At 41.8% G+C, this 25584-nt stretch overlaps 1 pseudogene; it reads right to left on the bottom strand.

The window, feature by feature from the left end:
- LOC111972648 (inactive dipeptidyl peptidase 10-like) overlaps positions 1–25584 on the bottom strand; it is a 362938-nt pseudogene that overhangs the window by 172264 nt on the left and 165090 nt on the right.

Here is a 25584-nt window from a genome sequence, read left to right as displayed (position 1 = left end):
AATATTGCCGAGCAATGTTGCCAGCAATGGTTGATGTAACTATTTTGCAATGAAAATGAGCAACTTTTTATTATCTGGGAATGTTGATTGGCAGCTCCACTTATTGGGCAATTTGTAGGAATCCTCCAATCAGAGCACAGATATTGGTAATGTGATCAGTCTGTTGTTCCAAAATATTTAGGAAAACATCGCAACCGTTTTGAGCTGAAGCAAGAGAAAAATCAACTCCCATGTTGGAGAGAAATGTTGGCCATTCACATCTCGTATTTTGCTCCACTACAATATTATATCATGAGGCGTAAATAAATACATACTGTGTTCAATTTGTCATGTTTAACTGCTGAAATATCCACGGTGATGCTCATGCTAATCGATTAGCATGTTAACCGTAACCCATGCTATGTCAATGGGACATACAGGCTAATTCGCTAGCTAGTCATGTAGATTTTACATTTCGTTTTATATCGTTTTTGTGTGTTTAACTAGCTGGCTAGCTTGATTAATACCATTTACACTTCCTAGCTTAAAATTCTGAAGTAAAACATTTTTGAATCTAGTTATCCTCGTTTGCGTTGCCTGCGTTGACTTGACTGGCACTGGTTGAGTGGATGCCCAAGGCAACACCTCTTTATTGCTTGTTTMTTAGCTAATAAAATCCAGTACAGATGTGGCAGCCAACAGGCAAGAAACAGCTATAGGAGATGAAAAAATAAATATGGAAATTGAGTTTTAAGTTAAATATATACTTCATATGAAATATATTATTCATGTCCATCTTGCTCATTGCTCATCATTTGCACCAGTGTCTCATACCCCACTCTGTTGCCAGCAACATTGCTTGGCAATAGTGCCCCCAAAAAATTCCAATTGCCTTAAGCCTTGAGAGGGTAATGGAGCCAACTGGTAACTCCTGTGCTATGCGACTGAATTACAAGATGCAAGTTGATGTGACGTACTATTCTCACCAGATTGTCACTGGCAGGTGGAGGATGTTCAGCCCTCAAGGAAAGGCTGTGCCAATACTGATAGAGACTGACAGCCCAGAGAGAGAGCATTGCGTGACAGTGGCTGACTGTGACTGTTACACACGCACATACACACACAAATGCCAACACAGAAAACAACAGCTGGGGTACATATTCTACTTCATACTTTACTTTACAATGTTTATACTGATTTTCATGAATAATAACTGGACACACACTGGAATTATGATTCATCAACATGCAATGATGCACAATTTTAATTACCGCCAACTGACAAGATAAAGAGATGGATGAATGCATAGAGAGATATTCTTGGCATGCAACTTAGCATGGAATATTACCCTAACTGTTGTAGGAACGCTACATGTTTGCTGGGTATATAGCTATCCAACTCTCCAGGTACATATCCAACTAAAGTGTCGGGATACATAATAGCGACAAGCTCAAACGGTGATGTTCCTGGGGAACAATGGTCTGTAAAACCGTGGCTCCATTACACCCAGTCATAAGGACATACCTGATGAATCCCCAGGCTTTTTAAGAACTGATTTCACTCATTTATCCTCTTAAACTATCCCTTCCGTCTTACCAATCATTTGTTCTTAACATCAATTTGGATSATCCATCCCTAGCAAAAGCATTTGATCTCCGTCCCTGGACTCTTTAGCCTCGTGTGCTTAAGAGAGGCGGCATCAATCAAGGTTTCTACTGTACATTCCGTTTACACTCTGCCATTGATTCTCCCATCAACCATTTAATGTATTCCACCCATTCCACCCTCTGCAATCTATAATAACTATCCTTTTTAATCTAACCTTGCACATYTACATTTCCACATACAGTATATCTTCCAATCTATACTTTCTATAGCTTCTCTCTCAAAAAAGTATTGTCTGGATCATCTAAAACCTCCGAAGCCACACCATGCTCAATCTCAGCTCTCCCATGTTGCACTCCCTGTTGCACCCCCTGTCTATTTATTATTTCATCCTATTTGTCTGGGGTCCATCTATCATCAAAGCCGTTCCCCATCAACCTAGATTTCTGACTGGCTCGATGCAATGTTAGCCCTCTCCATCTCTAGCCTGAGGTCTGCTCTGGGATTGAGATGGTGCAGTGGAGATAGTGGAGAAATGTCACTGAGGGGATTAAATATTGATGTACAGAAAGGCCTTGCCTCTAACCCCGTGCCCTCTGGCTGCGAGCGAGCGAAGTCATGCAGTTATGGGCAGAGAGGGAATCTGAAACAAACAACTCAAATGGCATCAGGGGAGCGGAATAGAGAAACGGATGGTAACTTGGATCTCCAGAGCATCTTAGGAAGTCGGAGTCCTATCCTGTAAAAGTTATCGTTATCCTCTCCATACAACACAGCCATAATCAGATTCACATGTGCTTCACTTAATGCTTTAGTCAGAGATCTGCTCTTCCAGGGCCTTATTTTTACATACAAGCCCCCTCCAGCAGAAAAGGAATCAATACAATGTAAATATGTACCAGAGGGAAAGAAAAGACACACATGAAGGCAGGGGGTATGAGACATGCAAGCCAAGTTCAGTTTGACGATGAATTACACAAGATGGTTTCACTGCGCCCGGCGAGGGATCGTCCCTTTGTTGTCGAACAAACTCAGCCCTTTATTTTCGCTTCGCAGAACCGACTGCAGATTCGCAGCATATCAAGATCTTGTTCGTGTCAAAGAAGGGATGTGAAGGTGTGTGTATTTTTACGTACATGCGCTAAGTGCTTCAACGAGGCAGTTGAATGAGGCATTCTCACTCATACTACAGATGTAGGTAGAACTGATTATGTTGTTTTGGGAACAATGAGACAGGTCGTAGGTGGAGCAGGCAGCCAAAGTGAGAAACTCTGTATCACTGAAGGCTAACTTTGAAAACAAAAGACCAATGCAATAGCTCCACCTAGACCCTGCCACGGTTATTTGGGGCTAATAACACACGGATCAGTTACAAAAACACTTAAATAATGAAATATTCACATTAACGTCAGCCACAATGAACTCCCAACATTGAGACCAAGGACTGTTCGTAGCCGATCTATGCCACCCCTTGTTTAAAGGACACGCACCATGTCGCACACGATTCTCCTCACCAGAACATTGCAACCAAGTTGCATCGGAATGTCCATTGTGTTGATGAGAGCTCCATCAACAAATCACGAGAGAGAGCTGCTCTCTTTATGGTTGCCAAAAGGCTGCACTGTTCAGTATGTGTTGGCACTTACCGTTGATCCATTTCGCCTCTGGGTCATGGACCARAAACTCAGGCTTGAACAGATCTTCCACAGTGAGTTTGGTATCACTGCCAGCTTGGCTGTCCGCTGCAACAACAAAAAATAGAAAAAAAAGTACATTAATTCCAAACTCTATTAATACTGGGAACTCAATAATGATCAAATCCTTATTTTATCATGATCATTATTGATATTTCCAGCATTGTTTATTCTCACAATCAAGGAGCGAGTAGTAAAATGTAGTCCTATTGCTTCTTGTTTTGTATTGTGAAGTGTGCTACATCAAAGTCTCTCTGAGGAACCCAGTTACCAGAGAGCATCAGGTCAGTCTCCAATCAAGGACAAGACAGTCTCCTTGGTCCTGACCTAGAAGTTATCCCAGGRGGATGCCGCCAAGAGATTGCCACTAGAGACACTGATCTAAGATCAGTTTTACGTTGTTGCCCCTAATGTTCAAGGTAAGCATTGTGGGTAGGGTAATCTGATCCTATATCTGTGTTTAAGGTGTCAACTTTCACTCTACGTACGCTACTACAAGAGATCGAAATTCAAAAGMGAAACATTGTTTCCGAGGTCGGACAGGCAGACAGAGTTTTTATATTAACCCACGCTGTACCAAACTAAATGCCAGGTTGGAAGCAAGGGGAAATAATGTGCAAGTTGAGATAAATACAAGGGATGATTCGGACAGCGACATGAACATGATATTCTGATTGATCATTTTTAGAGGGAACRGTTAGCAGGCATAGGTGTGTCTGTGATGGCCAACACAGCATGGATTGGAACGCTGCACGTCCAATCAGCATCCAGGATCCAAACAACCAGTTAAATAAGAGAGTATACACAGAAGCATATGGGTGTTTATAATGTCTTAGGTCTATGCTTTAGTCAGACAAATGACACTCATGTGAATATCGCATATAGAAGAGGTGGAGAGGTCTGTAAACAGGAACTTTAATCTAGGGCAGCTATGTGTGTTTTTTTGGCAGGACTCTTGAGTGTCATGCTTACTTTAGCCTTTATGAATGAAATAAGTTAGGATAAAATCTTATAAGAKGATTGGATGCACTTGGATGGCGTCACCTGCTCGAGAGGCAGATACTTCGAGCAACCTTTTAAACGCAGATGAAGAGGGAGTCAGGGGTGTAAGAGTGAGGTAGGGAATGATGGAGGGAGAGGGAGAGCGAAAGACAGAAAGAGAAAGAGAGAGGTGACAGTAGGAGAAAGGGATATGGAGAAATTATATATATTAAGAAAACAATAGAACACGCACAACACACACACACACACACACACACCACACACACACAACACACACACACACAACACCCACACACACACCACACACACACACACACACACACACACACACCACACACACACACACACACACACACACACACACACACACACACACACACACACATGCAATGTATGTCATTAATAGTTGTTATCCAACCTGAAATCCCTCAGCTGTGTAAACATTGCCTTTGTAAACATGTTTTAATTAGAAAATGTTAAGCCATCAGTAAAATAGAATGTTGTTAAGCCAATTGTAAATAATGTTGACTTGGACAGCCGCTAATTGTGCAGCGCGAGAGAGAGAGAGAGAGGAGGGCCAAATGATTTTGAATGTCAGCCATGTTACCCAGGGCTGTATAACTACAGAGCACTCCTGTTTGTAAATGATGTGGCAGCCACACGCAATAGATAACTAGCCCAGCAGACATTTCGAGGGGTTGGAACACCAGGGGACAGTGTGGTCTCCTTGTATCTGTGAGTCATTCCAAACATGTCTGAGTACGTTCACTCAGCATAAACTGTTCTCCATTGCAGTAAATTGAGGAGGTCGATCAACAGAGTGCTGATACTGAGTTAATATAAAAAGGTGCAGGCAAAATCGCGATTCCATATTAGAAATGAGTAGCACAACTGAACACGTAGCCCAAAATTCATCATAGAAAGTTGAGATATGTTAGGCAATAATACAATTTGGGGCTAATTTCCTTACTGTCACCAATAGTCTACCAAACCATAGCACTGAACCACCTCTGGGACAGATGCTAGTCTACCTGCATAACACAACTCTGGTTAATAAAGTAATATCCAAATGATCATGCCCAGTTCTGTACCTGGAGTGAGGAGGATGACAGACAATGTGATCAGAGAGCAGACCCCAATATAACCAGCAGAGCGATAACAATCCCTTTCCAGTTCCTTCTCAGGTGGAGCTCCTGCACCAAGGTCCTGTAAAGAGAAGAGAGGGGGGGTGAAGAGAGAGAGAGAGAGAGAGAGAGAGAGAGAGAGAGGAGAGAGAGAGAGAGAGAGAGAGAGAGAGAGAGAGAGGAGAGAGAGAGAGAGAGAGAGAGAGAGAGAGAGAGAGAGAGAGAGAAGAGAGAGAGAGAGAGAGAGAGAGAGAGAGAGAGAGAGAGAGAGAGGAGAGAGAGAGAGAGAGAGAGAGAGAGAAGAGAAGAGGAGGAGTGTGGGAGAGAGAGAGAGAGAAACAGTTATTAAAAGGGAGTTCTAAAAAAATAACAAAGTGGAGATACCTAGACATACAGTGTACAGAACCACAAAACACAGGGATAAACATGCTAACAGCCCTACATAAATGTTTCAGATTTGAGTCCAAGATTTTCTTGCATCAATCCATACAAACTATTTGATTGAAGACCACAGATTGTCAATACGTGAGTCATTCTATGTTGAGTCAGTTATGTAGGAGCTTACAAAAAACATAGCCATATGGCTGAATTGCTAGAAAGTCAAATTGAAAGCCAAATCCAATTCACAGACATTGAACACGTCATAGACATACATTTTTTAAGCATGGACACAATAGGCAGCAGCATGGGTCAGCATGGGTTGACCCCTACAATATAATGTAAACAATCGAAGAAAAAAAAACACAATACTTAAACAGCATAATGTGTTATGATTGAATGCCGGTCATTGTGTCAGAATAGCAATGACTTCGACAGGAAAGTGAACATCTAATCACGTAGGAGTAGAAAAACGTAAACTAGGAAATGATATTCACAAAAAAAATTTAAGTATTTGTTCAGCTTTATTGTAGTGGATGTGCTAGCATACAGGTTTCAGCATTTCACCTTGATCTGCGTGGTGGGGCTCATTGTAAGCTGCAAAGTAGCATTGATAACCAGCTTCGTGCTGGGTCTCGAAAATAAACTGCATGATATTGTTCAATCTAAGCTGCGCGGTGGGGCTCAGTGATGAACACGGGCAACATTATGGCACCCTGTGTTTAAATTCAACTCAGAGGTAAGCAGCTGTTTATAAGCTGCACGGAGGGGCTCAGAGGAAAAGGGCATTGAGGGACTTCATGAAAAATGCAAGGTAATATTTCATCATTTGCATTTCAAGGGAGAAAGGCTATTTGCATGGTTGACTAGCTTTCATTAAACACTCTCTCGGAGTCTCTCTCTCATACTCCTACTTCATGACTACTGAAGCAGCTCCCTGGCACAAACAAGCAGCCTTTTACCAGCTGTGCTACAGTATCACCGTGTGTCATAACCCCTATTCGACAAGACAGAAACAAAACTCAGGCAGAGGACTACATGTTTTGCATTCAACAATTTTTACAGCTTAACATGGTGGCGAAAGGACAGGTCAAGATGGCCGTCTACTTTAATAGCCATGCAGTGGTGGGTTAAAGGCCCAACGCAGCCATTTTTATATCAATATCAAATCATTTCTAGGTAACAATGAAGTACCTTACTGTAACAGATTTCCTTTAAAGTGACAATATCTAACTATTTGGGTGACCTGACCAAATTCACACGAGTCATAGATATGTGATTCTAGTTGAAAGCAAGTCTAAGAAGCAGTAGATCTGTTCTATGTGCTCTATTGCTATGCTTCCCATTCTTACTTTCAGTTTTGTACACCAGCTTCAAACAGCTGAAACAACACTATTTGTGGTTATGGAAAATATATTTCACAGTGGTTTAGATGATACAATGATTCTCTACACTAACCTAGCTTATTTTGTCACATAAACTGAAATTAGGCGAACTATTAGAGTTTAGGTAAGCAGGATATGGCGGAGCGATTTCTGCATATTACAACTTTAAAATGAGCAAAAAGGGCTTTTTATGAAGCAATCATTTTGCTATGACTGTTTGGGTGTGGTCTGAGTGGGGCAGGGAAAACTGAAAACTATCTGTTATTGGCAGAGAGGTTTGAAAATCTCTTTGTTATTGGTTTATCAACCATTTTAACACATGGAGATGTCACCGTGAAAAGCCGAAACTGCCGCCCATGCAAACCTGCTGATTAGAAGGTCCTGTGCAGATTGAATTTTCAACTAGCAACTATCAGGAATAACACTGATTTAAAAATATATATTTTACAGTGTTAGTTTCATCAGCTGTTGTACAATATGATACAAAACACAGCAAAAACAGAATTGTGACAGCACTGGGCCTTTAAGAGGCTGTGGCACAGCGTCAGAGGAGTTCTGCCTCAGTGGTCTTAAATAGGTTCTGTCCTTCATCCATATCTGTTAAGGCTGATAAGGTGGCAACATTAAGACCCTCTCTCCACATGACCCAAACCACTGGCTTTCCGGGCCTCACTTACCCACAAAACCCTGCAGGTACAGGGAAGGGATTATTGGCCTCCGATTCACTTCTGAGTTGTGATTGGCTAGAGGGGGTGAAGTAGAAATGTGGCCAATAAGACCCAGGTCGCCGTTTCAAAAAGTTTTTGTCACATTTCTGCTCAATCTTTCAAAGGAGACGATCTGTAGCGATCTATTTACTGTGTATCCTGGAGGGTTCACAGGTAGGTGTGAACCAAACCGTCACATTCCTCCTGCTCCCAAAATGTTTAAATGTTTAAAACGCTCAAGCACCTCTCCAACAGCTGTGGGGAGTGACGTGTCCGACTATCCGCATTTGCATCCCTTGGCAAAGCCGTAGGAGCGTGCCCTTGTTCTGGGGACGTTGTGTTATATCATTTTCGGGCCCCCAAAGGGCACAGGCGGCTGATATATTACCAGAGGTTGGGGCTGACGCTCATTTCATTAATACCACAAAAAACGGCTGCCTTGTCCTTGAACACTGACAGCAACTCTAAATTGCCAAAGCCCGCCATGCGTGAGTTTCTTTTTTCTCTTTTCATCTCAAATATATCTCTCTCTCTCCAATTTCCTACTTAGCAGTTTTGGAATCATCATCCTTAATTTATTAACTCAATTATGAGCAGATGAAGCCACTGAGAGAGTTCTGGCCCGGTGCGTCTCTCCATTACCATTATGGGGATTAGGGAACCATGTCAGGGCACTGACAAATGCCTAGCCCCCAGGAGAAGAGAAAATAGCTTGGGTGTGTTTCACACAGACCCCCCCCCCCCCAACTCACACACACACACACACACTTGGAATCATCATCCTTAATTTATTAACTCAATTATGAGCAGATGAAGCCACTGAGAGAGTTCTGGCCCGGTGCGTCTCTCCATTACCATTATGGGGATTAGGGAACCATGTCAGGGCACTGACAAATGCCTAGCCCCCAGGAGACTGTCTCTTATACACATCTAGATGTGTATAAGAGACAGCACACACACAACCCACAGGACTAGGCCTGTAGGTTAGGGGACGGGTTAAAGCCATCTCTTTTACAAAGTGGTACTAATCCCTTCTTCCCATCTCAGGTCATGACCTTAGCTCTTATTTTGTCTACAGAGATTTTTGACCTGAAGTCATTAGAATCACAGTTTCTCCAACCCACATTCAGTACCACGGGTCTTTCCCTTGAGTTTTATACCACTTTACAATATGCTCATGAATAACACTTCAAGTAAAGTGTTATAACACATACTGTACATAGACACATTAACAGGCAAGGGCAAAATAGGCAGAGGGACAGCCAAAGCGCAACAGTAAATCCCAACAAGACAACCTTGTTGTCCACAAGCACCGCGAGTCTAACTTTCTTTACTTTCACCAGCCTAGACAGAGTTTTCATTTAGTTTTACAGCCGCCCACACCATTTTTTAGCAATCCATTTTTTTGCCCTTAGATTTTCTGTTCGTAGACTGTCATTCATCTTGCAAGTGTGTTATTTTACTCCACATCGGGGTGTTAGTCTGTGTTGCAGAGAGGCACCGAAAACCATAAATAAATATCTGACAGCTCCGGCAATAAGCAAGCAGACAATCTGCATCCCAAATGGCACCTTCATTCCCTTTATAGTGCATTACTTTTGACCAAGGCCCATAGGCCAAAAGTAGTGCAATATGTATGCAATAGGGTGCCATTTGGGATACATTCAAAGCCTTCATTTCTCTATCTCTTAGAGAAGAGACTCAAGGGAGAAGAAGAACAGGTCTATGGAGAGTTAGGGTTGAAGTGTTATGTAGGTACACATGAAATAGCCCTGTTAGTTATGTCTGTCTTAATGCGAAACTGAAGAGTAATGCAGGTTCTTGTTTTCAGGATGGGATTTATGAAGTTGGTAATACAATGTAAGTTATGGGCCAACATTAGTCTATATGGGCAATTCCAGCGGCAGGTCAACCTAAGTTTGCCGTTTCAAATTGAAGACATCACATTCCTAAATATCCTTAACGTGCAGACGTTATTTTAACAGGACATTACATACTGTTTTTGCCATTACAGAGTATGATGCCACATTTTAGTGTGTTTAGTGTTTTCAATCATATTTCCCCCCACCCTCACAATGTCCAACCGGCCTCACCACCGCAGACCACGTGTATGGCGTTGTGTGGGTGAGCGGTTTGCTGATGTCAACGTTGTGAACAGAGTGCCCCATGGTGGCGGTGCTGTTATGGTATGGGCAGGCATAAGCTACGGACAACGAACACAATTGCATTTTATCAATGGCAATTTGAATGCACAGAGATACCGTGACGAGTTTCTGAGGCCCATTATCGTGCCACTCATCCGCCACCACCACCTCATGTTTCAGCATGATAATGCACGGCCCCATGTCGCAAGGATCTGTACACAATTCCTGGAAGCTGGAAATGTCCCAGTTCTTCCATGGCCTGCATTCTCACCAGATATGTCACTCATGGAGCATGTTTGGGATGCTCTGGATCGACGTGTACGACAGCGTGTTCCAGTTCCCGCCAATATTCAGCAACATCAGACAGCCATTGAAGAGGAGTGGAACAACATTCCACAGTCCACCATCAACAGCCTCTATGCGAATTAGATGTATTGCGCTGCATGAGGCAAATGGTGGTCACACCAGATACTGAGTGGTATCTATCTCCACGGTCCTGCATTTTTTAAATATATCTGTGACCAACAGATACATATTTGTATTCCCAGTCATGCGAAATTCCTACGTTAGGAATGAATTTATTTCAATTGACTGATTTCCTTATATGAACTGTAGCTCAGTAAAATCTTTGAAATTGTTGCATGTTGCGTTTATATTCAAATGTTTGCTTCCTTTTCATATTTTGATATAATATTTCAGAAAAGGTGTAATACAAATAATCGTATATTTTTTCAACATGTAATAGTAATTGCGATATATATATAAATAAATACTCTCTTTCGTTGAGGTGCCTGGCCTTCCTTAGCCTATGCATTATACTATTCAAACTATCTGTAATTATGTAGTTCTGAGGTACTATGGCTTCTGATGACATCAACAACAACAAAAATACAGATGACAAAAAATGTGTTTTGATAGATTTTGATAAAGAAATCAGACTCTACTTCAGACTCCGGAATGGAGGGTGAAACCTACTGTCACGTTCCTGACCTGTTTTCTGTTTAGTTTTGTGTGTTTGTTGGTCAGGACGTGAGTTTGGGTGGGCATTCTATGTTATCTGTTTCTATGTTGGTTTAGGGTTGCCTGGTATGGCTCTTAATTAGAGGCAGGTGTTTTGCGTTCCTCTGATTAAGAGTCATATTTAGGTAGGCTGTTCACAGTGTTTGTTGGTGGGTGGTTGTCTTCCGTGTCTGTGTCGTGTCTGTACACCACGCGGGACTGTTTACGGTTTGTTTCAGTTTGTGTAGTCTATGTTTCCTATTCGTGCGTTCTTCTTGTTTTATGTAAGTTCGTCGTCTAGGTCTGTCTACACCGTTTGTTGTTTTGTTAGTTTATTCAAGTTCGTGTTTTTTCGTTAATAAATATGTGTTCAAACTCCACTGCGCCTTGGTTCGATCAATACTCCTCCTTTTCGACTGAAGAGAAGGAGGACCGCCGTTACACCTACGTAACAATTGTTTATACTCAAAGTAATAATTAAGAAATTACAATCTTTTCAACATCATAAATGTTGTGTTGAGCCAAGCCTTTCCTTTGAAACGCCAATCCATGTTTTAACGTAGGATTTACAAACTCACAGACTTTTCCTAATATGTTCCGTCTCGCCAAAAAGCTTGTCTATTTCATATCACCTGCAAAATGCCTATTATTTGCTTTATTTCTCAAACAAGCCGATATTTATTAGTCCGCTTTTTGGGGATACGCTCCCCCCAAGGGATACTATAGACACACAGATCAAAAGTTGTATTTACTGTTTGTCTAATCTGCAAAAACATTTAGTTTGTGATTTTGTGTGTAAATGTCACAGCCATAACCCCGGAATTGCCCATATGATTAGGTTGTATAATGTATTCAATCCAGTAACATACTGTATTTTTATGAGCAGAAATTATAAGCAGAAAATGTTGACATAGTGTAAGTACTGAATAAGAGCACCTCCTCCCAGATGCCCACTGCACTGAGGCTAGAAAACACTGTCACCACCGATAAATCTGCGATAATTGAGAATTTCAAGAATAATTTTTCTACGGCTGGCCATGCTTTCCACCTGGCTACCCCTACCCCGGGTCAACAGCCCTGCATCCCTCACTGCAACTTGCCCAAGCCTCCCCCATTTCTCCTTCACCCAAATACAGATAGCTGATGTTCTGAAAGAGCTGCAAAATCTGGACCCTAACAAATCAGCAGGGCTAGACAATCTGGACCCTCTCCTCCTAAAATTATCAGCCGAAATTGTTGCAACCCCTATTACTAGCCTGTTCAGCCTCTCTTTCTTATCGTCTGAGATCCCCAAAGATGGGAAAGCTGCCATGGTCATCCCCCTCTTCAAAGGGGGAGACACTCTAGACCCAAACTGCTACAGACCTATATCTATCCTACCCTGCCTTTCTAAGGTCTTCGAAAGCCAAGTTAACAAACAGATCACCGACCATTTCGAAATCCACCGTACCTTCTCCGCTATGCAATCTGTTTTCCGAGCTGGTCATGGGTGCACCTCAGCCATGCTCAAGGTCCTAAACGATATCATAACCGCCATCGATAAGAGACAATACTGTGCAGCTGTTTTCATCGTCCTTGCCAAGGCTTTCGACTCTGTCAATCACCACATTCTTATCGGCAGACTCAACAGCCTTGGTTTCTCAAATGACTGCCTCCCCTGGTTCACCAACTACTTCTCTGACAGAGTTCAGTGTGTCAAATCGGAGGGCCTGTTGTCCGGACCTCTGGCAGTCTCTATGGGGGTTCACAGGGTTCCACAGGGTTCAATTCTCGGGCAGACTCTTTTCTCTGTATACATCAATGATGTCGCTCTTGCTGCTGGTGATTCTCTGATCCACCTCTACTCAGACGACACCATTCTGTATACATCTGGCCCTTCTTGGACACTGTGCTAACAAACCTCCAGACGAGCTTCAACGCCATACAACACTCCTTCCGTGGCCTCCAACTGCTCTTAAATGCAAGCAAAACTAAATGCATGCTCTTCAACCGATCGCTGCCCACACTTACCCACCCGTCCAGCATCACTACTCTGAACGGTTCTGACTTAGAATATGTGGACAACTACAAATACCTAGGTGTCTGGTTAGACTGTAAACTCTCCTTCCAGACTCACATTAAGCATCTCCAATCCAAAATTAAATCTAGAATCGGCTTCCTATTTTGCAACAAAGCATCCTTCACTCATGCTGCCAAACATACCCTAGTAAAACTGACTATCCCACCGATCCTTGACTTCGGCGATTTACAAAATAATTTACAAAATAGCCTCCAACACTCTACACAGTAAATTGGATACAGTCTATCACAGTGCCATCCATTTTGTCACCAAAGCCCCATATACTACCCACCACTGCAACCTCCTGTATGCTCTCGTTAGCTGGCCCTCGCTTCATATTCGTCGCTAAACCCACTGGCTCCAGGTCATCTACAAGTCGTTGCCAGGTAAAGCCACGCCTTATCTCAGCTCACTGGTCACCATAGCAGCACCCACCCGCAGCACGCGCTCCAGCAGGTATATTTCACTGGTCACCCCCAAAGCCAATTCCTCCTTCGGCCGCCTTTCCTTCCAGTTCTCTGCTGCCAATGACTGGAACGAATTGCAAAAATCACTGAAGCTGTTGACACATATCTCCTTCTCTAGCGTTAAGCACCAGCTGTCAGAGCAGCTCACAGATCACTGCACCTGTACATAGCCAATCTGTAAATACAGTTGAAGTCTGAAGTTTACATACACCTTAGCCAAATATATTTCTACTCAGTTTTTCACAATTCCTGACATTTAATCATAGTAAAAATCCCCTGTCTTAGGTCAGTTAGGATCACCACTTTATTTAAAAAATGTGAAATGTCAGAATAATAGTAGAGAGAATAATTTATTTAATCTTTTATTTCTTTCATCACATTCCCAGTGGGTCAGAAGTTTACATAGACTCAATTAGTGTTTGGTAGCACTGCCTTTAAATTGTTAAATTTGGGTCAAACATTTTGGGTAGCTTCCCACAATAAGTTGGGTGAATTTTTGCCCTTTCCTCCTGACAGAGCTGTTGTAACTGACTCAGGTTTGTAGGCCTCCTTGCTGACACATGCTTTTCAGTTCTGCCAACTAATGTTCTATAGGATTGAGGTCAGGGCTTTGTGATGGCCACTCCAATACCTTGACTTTGTTGTCCGTACGCCATTTTGCCACAACTTTGGAAGTATGCTTGGGGTCATTGTCCATTTGGAAGACCCATTTACGACCAAGTGTCACGCCCTGACCTTAGAGATCCTTAGTATTCTCTATATTTGGTTAGGTCAGGGTGTGACTCGGGAGGGAAAGTCTATGTTTTCTATTTCTTTGTTTTTGGCCGAGTGTGGTTCCCAATCAGAGGCAGCTGTCTAACGTTGTCTCTGATTGGGGATCATATATAAGTTGTCATTTTCCTTTTGGGTTTTGTGGGATCTTGTTTTCTGTTTAGTGTCTGTGCCTGACAGAACTGTTCGCTTTCGCTTTGTTATTTTGTTTAAGTGTTGTTTGAATAAAAGGAATCATGAACACTTACCACGCTGCGCTTTGGTCCACTCCTCCTACCACCAACGAGAGCCGTTACACCAAGCTTTAACATCCTGACTGATGTCTTGAGATGTTGCTTCAATATATCCACATAATTTTCCTCATTATGCCATCTATTTTGTGAATTGCACCAGTCCCTCCTGCAGCAAAGCACCCCAACAACATGACATTGCCACCCCCATGCTTCATGGTCGGGATGGTGTTCTTTGGCTTGCAAGCCTCCCCCTTTTTCCTCCAAACATAACGATGATCATTATGGCCAAACAGTTCTATTTTTGTTTCATCAGACCAGAGGACATTTCTCCAAAAAGTACGATCTTTGTCCCCATGTGCAGTTGATACCGTAGTCTGGCATTTTTATGACAGTTTTGGAGCAGTGGCTTCTTCCTTGCTGAGTGGCCTTTCAGGTTATGTCGATATAGGACTCGTTTTACTGTGGATATAGATACTTTTGTACCTGTTTCCTCCAGCATCTTCACAAGGTCCTTCGCTGTTGTTCTGGGATTGATTTGCACCTTTCGCACCAAAGTAGGTTAATCTCTAGTAGACAGAACTCATCTCCTTTCTGAGCGGTATGACGGCTGCGTGGTCCCATGGTGTTTATACTTGCATACTATTGTTTGTACAGATCAACGTGGTACCTTCAGGCGCTTGGAAATTGCTCCCAATGATGAACCAGATTTGTGGAGGACTACAATTTGTTTTCTGAGGTCTTGGCTGATTTCTTTTGATTTTCCCATGATGTCAAGCAAAGAGGTACTGAGTTTGAAGGTAGGACTTGAAATACATCCACAGGTACACCTCCAATTGACTCAAATTATGTCAATTAGCCTGTCAGAAGCTTCTGAAGCAATGACATAATTTTCAGGAATTTTTCAAGCTGTTTAAAGGCACAGTTAACACAGTGTATGTAAACTTCTGACCCACTGGAATTGTGATACAGTGAATTATAAGTGAAATAGTCTGTCTGTAAACAATTGTTGGAAAAATTACTTTTGTCATACACAAAGTAGATGTCCTAACCGACTTGCCAAAACTATAGTTTGTTAACAAGAAATTTGTGGAGTGGTTGAAAAACGAGTTTTAATGACTCGTAAACTTCCGACTTCAACTGTACCCCATCCAACTACCTCATCACCATGTTGTTATTTAATTCATTTATTTTGCTCCTTTGCACCCCAGTACCGCTACATGCACACTCATCTTCTGTACATCTATCACCCCAGTGTTTAATTTGCCATACTATAATAATTTCGCCACTATGGCCTATTTATTGCCTCACCCCCTCTTATCCTACCTCATTTGCACACACTGTATATAGACTTTCTCTATGTGTAATGTGTAACTCTGTGTTGTTGTTTGTGTCGCACTGCTTTGCTTTATCTTGGCCAGGTCGCAGTTGTAATTGAGAACTTGTTCTCAACTAGCCTACCTGGTTTAAATAATGGTGAAATAAAAATAAATAAAATAAAACTGTATGCATTATGAAGGCTACACTCACACACATATACAGTGGGGAGAACAAGTATTTGATACACTGCCGATTTTGCAGGTTTTCCTACTTACAAAGCATGTAGAGGTCTGTCATTTTTATCATAGGTACACTTCAACTGTGAGAGACGGAATCTAAAACAAAAATCCAGAAAATCACATTGTATGATTTTTAAGTAATTAATTTGCATTTTATTGCATGACATAAGTATTTGATCACCTACCAACCAGTAAGAATTCCGGCTCTCACAGACCTGTTAGTTTTTCTTTAAGAAGCCCTCCTGTTCTCCACTCATTACCTGTATTAACTGCTCCCTGTCTCTTATACACATCTAGATGTGTATAAGAGACAGGCTGCAGTGTGTGCAAACCTGGTCAAGAACTACAGGAAACGTATGATCTCTGTAATTGCAAACTAAGGTTTCTGTACCAAATATTTAGTTCTGCTTTTCTGATGTATCAAATACTTATGTCATGCAATAAAATGCAAATTAATTAATTAAAGTTGATACCTGTCTCTTATACACATCTAGATGTGTATAAGAGACAGGTGTAAGGACATCAGGGATAAATTGTAGACCTGTACAAGGCTGGGATGGGCTACAGGACAATAGCCAAGCAGCTTGGTGAGAAGGCAACAACTGTTGGCACAATTATTAGAAAATGGAAGAAGTTCAAGATGACGGTCAACCACCCTCGGTCTGGGGCTCCATGCAAGATCTCACCTCGTGGGGCATCAATGATCATGAGGAAMGTGAGGGATCAGCCCAGAACTACACGGCAGGACCTGGTCAATGACCTGAAGAGAGCTGGGACCACAGTCTCAAAGAAAACCATTAGTAACACACTACGCCGTCATGGATTAAAATCCTGCAGCGCACGCAAGGTCCCCCTGCTCAAGCCCTGTCTCTTATACACATCTAGATGTGTATAAGAGACAGCTAGAACACCATCCCAACCGTGAAGCATGGAGGTGGAAACATCATTCTTTGGGGATGCTTTTCTGCAAAGGGGACAGGACGACTGCACCGTATTGAAGGGAGGATGGATGGGGCCATGTATCGCGAGATCTTGACCAACAACCTCCTTCCCTCAGTAAGAGCATTGAAGATGGGTCGTGGCTGGGTCTTCCAGCATGACAACGACCCGAAACACACAGCCAGGGCAACTAAGGAGTGGCTCCGTAAGAAGCATCTCAAGGTCCTGGAGTGGCCTAGCCAGTCTCCAGACCTGAACCCAATAGAAAATCTTTGGAGGGAGCCGAAAGTCCGTATTGCCCAGCGACAGCCCCGAAACCTGAAGGATCTGGAGAAGGTCTGTATGGAGGAGTGGGCCAAAATCCCTGCTGCAGTGTGTGCAAACCTGGTCAAGAACTACAGGAAACGTATGATCTCTGTAATTGCAAACTAAGGTTTCTGTACCAAATATTTAGTTCTGCTTTTCTGATGTATCAAATACTTATGTCATGCAATAAAATGCAAATTAATTAATTAAAAATCATACAATGTGATTTTCTGGATTTTTGTTTTAGATTCCTTCTCTCACAGTTGAAGTGTACCTATGATAAAAATTACAGACCTCTACATGCTTTGTAAGTAGGAAAACCTGCAAAATTGTCAGTGTATCAAATACTTGTTCTCCCCACTGTATATATATATATACATATATATATATATATATAGTATATATAATACCAGTGAAAGGTTTGGACACACCTACTCATTACAGGTTTTTCTTTATTTTTACTATTTTCTACATTGCAGGATAATAGTGAAGTCATCAACACTATGAAATAACACATATGGAATCATGTTGTAACCAAAAAATTGTTAAACAAATCTAAATATATTTTATATTTGAGATTCTTCAAAGTAGTGACCCTTTGCCTTGATGACAGCTTTGCACACACTTGGCATTCTCTCAACCAGCTTCATGAGGTAGTCACCTGGAATGCATTTCAATTAACAGGTTTGCTTTGTTAAAAGTACATTTGTGGAATTCATTTTCTTCTTAATGCGTTTGAGCCAATCAGTTGTGTTATGATAAGATAGGGGTGGTATACAGAAGATAGCCCTATTTGGTAAAATACCAAGTCCATATTATGGCAAGAACAGCTCAAATAAACAAAAAGAAACGACAGTCCATTATTACTTTAAGACATGAAGGTCAGTCAATGCAGAACATTTCAAGAACTTTTAAAGTTTCTTCAAGTGCAGTCTCAAAACCATCAAGCGCTATGATGAAACTGGCATCACGCTCCTTCTTTTTGGTTATGTTAGCAGTTGACGTTACTCTTCAATAACACAGACCCCAAAAAACAATCAGGGGGAGAAAAATAGATTAATTCAAAGAAGATAAATCATGCGGGGAGGTAGATGTTCATTCTCCCCTGTCCTCAATGATTCTCTCCTGTGATTCTCTCCTGTGATTCTCTCCACAGAACAAAGGGACAGGATGTACTTTATAACCCAGCGCTAGTGTCACGGTGGACACCGACTAAACAATACAAAACAAACCGTGAAGCTCAAAAGGCTATGTGCCCTAAACAAAGTCAACTTCCCACAAAGAACGGTGGGGGAAAAAAGCTACTTAAGTATGGTTCCCAATCAGAGACAACGATAGACAGCTGTCCCTGATTGAGAACCATACCTGGCCAAAACATAGAAATAGAAAATCATAGAAACACAAAACATAGAATGCTCACGCCCTGACCAAACCAAAATAGAGACATAAAAAGGATCTCTAAGGTCAGGGCGTGACACCTAGCCAAACTGGGCCAATGGCCAAATAACAAGTATCCTATTTCAGGCTCGATGTATAAACAATTTGGACCAGTTTTGAGAACTTGCCATGTAGCTATGAGTCCCGGACTGAAATTCCTCCCATGTCTCTGACCCATTGATCATTAATCCCCTATTACAGAAAAAAACACTATTTCCATCGATTGTTAGTACTCTATTGACTTTTAGTCCTCTTGACCTTTAGTACTGTCAAACCCTGATCTGTTTCACCTGTCTTTGTGATTGTCTCCACCCCCCTCCAGGTGTAGCCCATCTTCCCCTTCATCCCCTGTGTATTTATACCTGTGTTCTCAGTTTGTCTTGTTTGTCAAGCCAACCAGCAATTTTTTTTACATTTATTTTTATGTCAGCCCCTGCTTTTCCCCAGTCTCTCTTTTCTCATCCTTCTGGTTTATGACCCTTGCTTGTCCTGACCCTGTACCCACCCGCCTGACCACTCTGTCTGCCCCTGACCCTGACCCTGACCCTGCCTGCCGTCCTGTACCTTTGCCCCACCTCTGGATTACCGACCTCTGCCTGACCTGACACTGAGCCTGCCTGCCGTCCTGTTCCTTTGCCCCTGTTGCTGTAATAAACATTGTTACTTTGACACTGTCTGCATCTGGGTCTTACCTTGATTGCTGGTAAGTACTCTATCTTCATCTCGTCCTCTGCATTGTGTATTTATCTTCAAAATATTCTTACAGTTACTACATGATTCCATATGTGTTATTTCATAGTTTTGATGTCTTCACTATTATTCTACAATGTAGAAAATATTAGGTGTGTCCAAACTTTTGACTGGTACTGTATACTTTCTTGTTGTTGCCTGTTTTGCAAGTTATTTTGCCATTAATACGTGTCACATTTCAGTTCGCAAACAAAGTCAAAAACAACATTATTGAGTTAATAAAGCCGCATACAAACATGGTCTCTTTTTTGCTGTCCTGGGTAAGGCAGCTTCAAAATGCAGGTGCTTCAGCCTAGCTCAGTGCTTTCTGTGGTGGTGGGGCAGCCAGTGGTAAATATGGAGCGTAGGGGTTGGTAATGTTCTCTAGTTGCACTGTGATTGGCTCAGTGTTCTGTCACTCAGGGGGACACTAGTCACCGCAAAATATACAGGGAGAGCTAGAAGATTCAAGCCCCTTGGGTGATGCCATAGAGTTACTTTAGAACTGCCCATCCAAATAGGCTTAAGGTCATTGGCCACAGATAAAACTACGTCAAATCATCTCTCTCTCTCTTTATGTAGGCCCTAACAGTTTGTGGGCACCGTTTGTCACTGTTACAGTGCAATTAATGTATTGTTTAGTATTGAGTTGTGTAGTGGCTTTGCATACATCCAACATTTTCTTTTTTTTGTTTGCCCCAACAAGATTTACATGCTAAAATCAGCACTGATAATAGGGTATCTATATCTATATAATGATATAGCAATATATAAATACAATGGGGATAACAAGCACAGTAACCACAAACCCAATAGGGTCCTTGGACTTGGCCAGAGAGAACTTTATCCCATTATCCGTAATCACATAATTTGTCTCTGAGAATCGAAACCAGGTATAACCTAAGAAAACAGACATGAAAACTGACTTCAAATTACACCGAATTACATGATTACCTCGAATGACATGATCACTTAATGAGGATTCAGAGAGCGAAAGATATTCAATGTAATTAGCCTGAAAATGATGACCCTTAGCAGATAGAATGTGACTCATAGCATCTTTCTGAACCCATGTAATTAAGCCCACATTCTGAGGACTATTGTGTTTATTTTTAATAAGCCTATAGCTATTAATAGCACCTTAGAGTGCTCCCTCGCCTCACCTCCAATGTGACCTTGGTGAGCATGTGACAAATAACCCACTGGCAACGCCACATTTATTTCAACGTGGATAATTGGGTCATATTTGGTTGAGTTGATCAATGAGATTACAACCTATATTCAACCACTCAAAACGCCAGCCAAAAGTTTGTTGAATACCCAATGTGTTATCGCTATGCTTTCGACCATCTATTCTAAAAGCACAACCAAATTCCAATGGAAAAACAATGTCTGTTTTTTTTGTTGCTTATATATAAAACTGAATAATTTGTTCTCACTTTGCTTCATCTAATAGCAGAACAAAATGACCTGGATAACAGTTGCGATTACATGACATGATGCAAGTGATCAATGCCTTTCGAAAATTCGGTGCAGATTATTACAGCAATTGTGAAGATCTCTACAGACCTGCGACGACCTATGTGTGCTATCTTGAAAATACTTGCTTTACATGATTAGGCCTATAAGAAAAAAATGTATAGTTACAGTAACCTCAAAATGTATGGATGTGTTACTCATTTTTAAGGTTGAATGATACATTCGTTTGTAAGAACTATGGCAACCAAATATCAATATTTAAAGGAGATGTATCTACTGCTTGGATAGTTCAATCTGGGCCACTGCCCATTTTTTTACTTTCATTTCTGGAGATGTGAATCCAAGATATCATTTGTTAACTTGTCGACAAGTTAATAGGCAATTATTTGTATTTCAAAAGTGATGTTGAATTTATTTCACTTTACAATACGTTGACAAATTACATTGGAAGAACGTTGATACAACCAGTTTTTGCCCAGGCCATCACCGCAACACTAAGCTATTTCACAACGTTGACAGTGCAACCTCTGGGGGAAAATAACCACTCTCTGCCATTTCTTTGTTTCGTTTACCCTCGTCAAGTCAAGTCGAGTTGTTTACCTAAGCATCGCATCGTTATTCTACAGTAGAAATGAAGACGGTCAAAGATTGGCAAAGTGTATAGTGAAACAGTAGCGGTGTGCAAGGAGTTAATGCAATTTGTCTGGGTCAAAATTGATCCACTGAATAATTGGAAATGACTAGCCTGGCATAGGCTGTCTTCTTATTGTATTTAGCATTACTAACTTTGCCCTGAGGTCTGAAGGAAACACCCCTCTCTATTAGTTACTGTCTCTGTCATATTGAATTCAGATATACGCACAACACTGGATTCATACCACACTGTAACGATATTGTATTCATACAACCACAGGGCTCAGCTGCTTCCATATCAAATTCATAGGATCAGAGTTCTCTGTTCATATTCATGTTGCATGTATAAAACCTTAAATGTTTTAAAACCAATGGTGCAGCTATGTAAGACAAAATACCTATGACTGCCCCTAGAATATAAAATCGTTTTCTCAAAGTCATGAGATCTCAATGTTACATTTTTTGTTGTTGTGAAAAACAAATCCTTAGTGATATCTTGTTGTCTGCAGTATTATGAAGGCTACATCATAAAAAAAAAGGCTGGAATAAAATAGTTGTGTGTTTTCTAGGGGCTAAAAATACTTACGTTGTACCAAAAATTTTACAAGTTTCTCTGATTCATTCCATCAATGTCTGCTACTGTTTTTTGCCAGACAACAAATAGATAACAAATCGAGGCCTTGATTGAGGTTCTGCCAAAACTGTGGTAAGCAACTCGTGAAAATACTCTGAATTCCTAATCTGCACCTCACGATACAACAGCAATACGTGTCTCTCCAGTGTTGTAATAATGCTGGTCTCATAGTCTGTGTCTGAAATTACAAAAAATGTCCTATATAGTGCACCACAGTACATTTGACCAGAGCACAATGGGTCCTGGTCAAAAGTAGTGTACTACATAGGGAATAGGGTGACATTTGGGATGCACACATAGTGCATTCCAACATCTATAATTCAAACGATTTACATACAGCTGTAATCAATGAGGGTATCAAACTGATTAGTAGGGATGCATTACATTACTTATTCCAGATTCATAGTCGTCACTGTCACGTCTGCTCCCGCTCTCCATCTCCTGTGCTCGAGGGCGCCAGACTGCCTATCACTACACACACCTGTTCCATTCGTTACGCGCACCTGCGCCTCATTGGACCCACCTGAACTCCATCATTATTTGATTGCCTCCCCTTTATCTGTCTGTTTCCTCTGTTGCATCCCTGTGTCAGCATTGATGTTGTTACTTTGTCCCCTGTCCAGACGCTGTTGAAATGGCAGTTATTTATTAAATGTTCTCCCTGTACCTGATTCCTGTCTCCAGCGTCGATCCTCATAGAATGCTGACACCCAAAATTGAAAGCATCAGGGAGGACTTGTTTTTTGTTGGTGACGTCGGGTCCGGGTGCTGTTGCCGTTGCCGATGCTACCGGGGGTGCCTCAGCTAGCTCACAGGCCCTAGCTGGCTCGAGAGGTTTTTCTTGCCCCGGTGGGCTCGGCAGGCGCCCACCCCACGTCATGCTTCAGCTGGTTCATCAGGCTCCCACGTCTCAGCTGGTTCGTCAGGCTCCCACGCCTCAGCTGGTTCGTCAGGCTCCCACGCCTCAGCTGGATCGTCAGGCTCCCACGCCTCAGCTGCTTCGTCAGGCTCCCACGCCTCAGCTGGTTCGTCAGGCTCCCACGCCTCAGCTGGTTCGTCAGGCTCCCTGTACGAGATCTTCAGTTTCTTGGCAATTTCTCGCATTAAATAACCTTCATTACTCAGAACAAGAATAGACTGACGAGTTTCAGAAGAAAGTTCTTTGTTTCTGGCCATTTTGAGCCTGTAATCAAACCCACAAATGCGGATGCTTCAGATACTCAACTAGTCTAAAGAAGGCCAGTTGTAGGACAACAGTTTTCAGCTGTGCTAACATAATAGCAAAAGGGTTTTCTAATGATCAATTAGCCTTTTAAAACGATACACTTGGATTAGCTAACACAACGTGCCATTGGAACACAGGAGTGATGGTTGCTGATAATGGGCCTCTGTACGCCTATGTAGATATTCCTTTAAAAATCATCCCTTTCCCGCTACAATAGTCATTTACAAATACAATGTCTACATTGTATTTCTGATCAATTTGATGTTATTTTAATGGACAATTTTATTTATTTTTTCTTACAAAAAGAAGGACATTTCTAAGTGACACCAAACTTTTGAACAGTAGTGTATATATATATATTTTACACATATTTAACTCCTTTTTTTGGGTAGGCACAAAACTACCTCCATACTTCCATTCAGTTTTTAAACCAGTACCGGTTACCATCAGACGAGTCCTGGGACACTTGTGGTCTGACAGACAACGCCGTAGCTAGGCCATCTTCCACCGCATATGCGGAAGGCCGCCATAGGCGGATGCGGTAGATGGTCAATTGAGCCAATGCAAAAAAACTGATATCTCTAGCTTAAACTGACGGATTTTGATGAGAATTTTTTTTGATTACGTTTCTTAGATTGATGCAACGGTGGGTCAATAGACTCTAGGGGCTTAAGATAATTTTTACTCCTGAACTTATTTAGGCTTTCCATAACAAAGGGGTTGAATACTTATTGACTCAAGACATTTCAACTTTACATTTGAATGAATTTGTAAAAAAATWTTGAAAAAACATCATTCCACTTTGATATTATGGGGGTTTTGTATGTAGGTCAGTGACAACAATTTTCAATTTTAACCCATTTTAAATTCAGGCTGTAACACAACAAAATGTAGAAAATCAGGGGTTGTGAATACTTTCTGAAGGCACAGTATAAATGACCAAAGTTACGATAGATTGCTTTAACAAACTTACTGAAGATTCTGGTAACTTTGGTAAATTACCAGTTGCTTTTCAACCCTAACTACTGTATGACTGTTGGAAAAGTATGACTCATTATTTTTCATTATATCCGCCTGTAGTATGTTATTCTTAATAGAGTGTTTTGCTTCAAAATAGATTGAATGACAGTTCGACAAGCTGTGAAAAGCCCCAAGTCAAGAGAGGTGTAGATGTTACACATACAGTATTTCTGTAATGACATGCATGCAATTCTACTGTAGCCAAGAGCCACCAGTACTCTGAGAACGGAACATTTGCCAATGATCACAACGCTACCCACACCACAACATACACCACAACACTACCCAATCATATATTTAATATACACCTTGGGTGTCCATCCATGGATGGCCTCAAGAGCACAGTGTCACGTTCCTGACCGTATTTTCCTTTGTTTAGTATGTGTTTAGTTGGTCAGGACGTGAGCTGGGTGGGCATTCTATGTTATGTGTTTCTATGTTGGGATCATTGGTAATTAGCCTGATATGGTTCTCAATCAGGGGCAGGTGTTTTACGTTTCCTCTGATTGAGAACCATATTAAGGTAGGCTGTTCACACCGTTTGTTTGTGGGTGATTGTCTTCCGTGWCAGTGTTGTTACCACACGGGACTGTTTCGTTTGTTTAGTCTGTTCCTGTTCGTGCGTTCTTCYTGTTTTTGTAAGTTCTCATGTTCAGGTCTGTCTACGTCGTTTTGTTGTTTTGTAGTTATTCAAGTGTGCTTCGTGTTCGTCTTGTTTAATAAATCTACATGTATTCTCCACAAGCTGCGTTTTGGTCCGATCCATGCTCCTCGTGCTCCCCTCAGACGAGGAGAGAACAGCCGTTACAGAATCACCCACCAACCAAGGACCCAGCGGCGTGGGAAAAGCAGCGCAGCGATCGCAGGATTTCTGGACATGGGGAGGAAATCTGGAGAAAGGGACCATGGCACAACCTGGAGAAAATCGCCGCCCTCGTGAAGAGCTGGAGGCAGCTAAAGCCGAGAGGCGCGGTATGAGAGGCAGCACGGAAGCAGGAGAAGATCTGGGCTATACAACCTGGAGGAGATCGACAGGTGGGCGATTGACCCAAGGAGGTGCCGGAGCCCGATCTCTCTCT

The sequence above is a fragment of the Salvelinus sp. IW2-2015 genome, linkage group LG2 (genome assembly GCF_002910315.2).
Source record: "Salvelinus sp. IW2-2015 linkage group LG2, ASM291031v2, whole genome shotgun sequence".
NCBI lineage: Eukaryota > Metazoa > Chordata > Actinopteri > Salmoniformes > Salmonidae > Salvelinus > Salvelinus sp. IW2-2015.
Note: the sequence above shows the minus strand (reverse complement) of the source record. Positions and strands in the feature narration are given on the sequence as shown.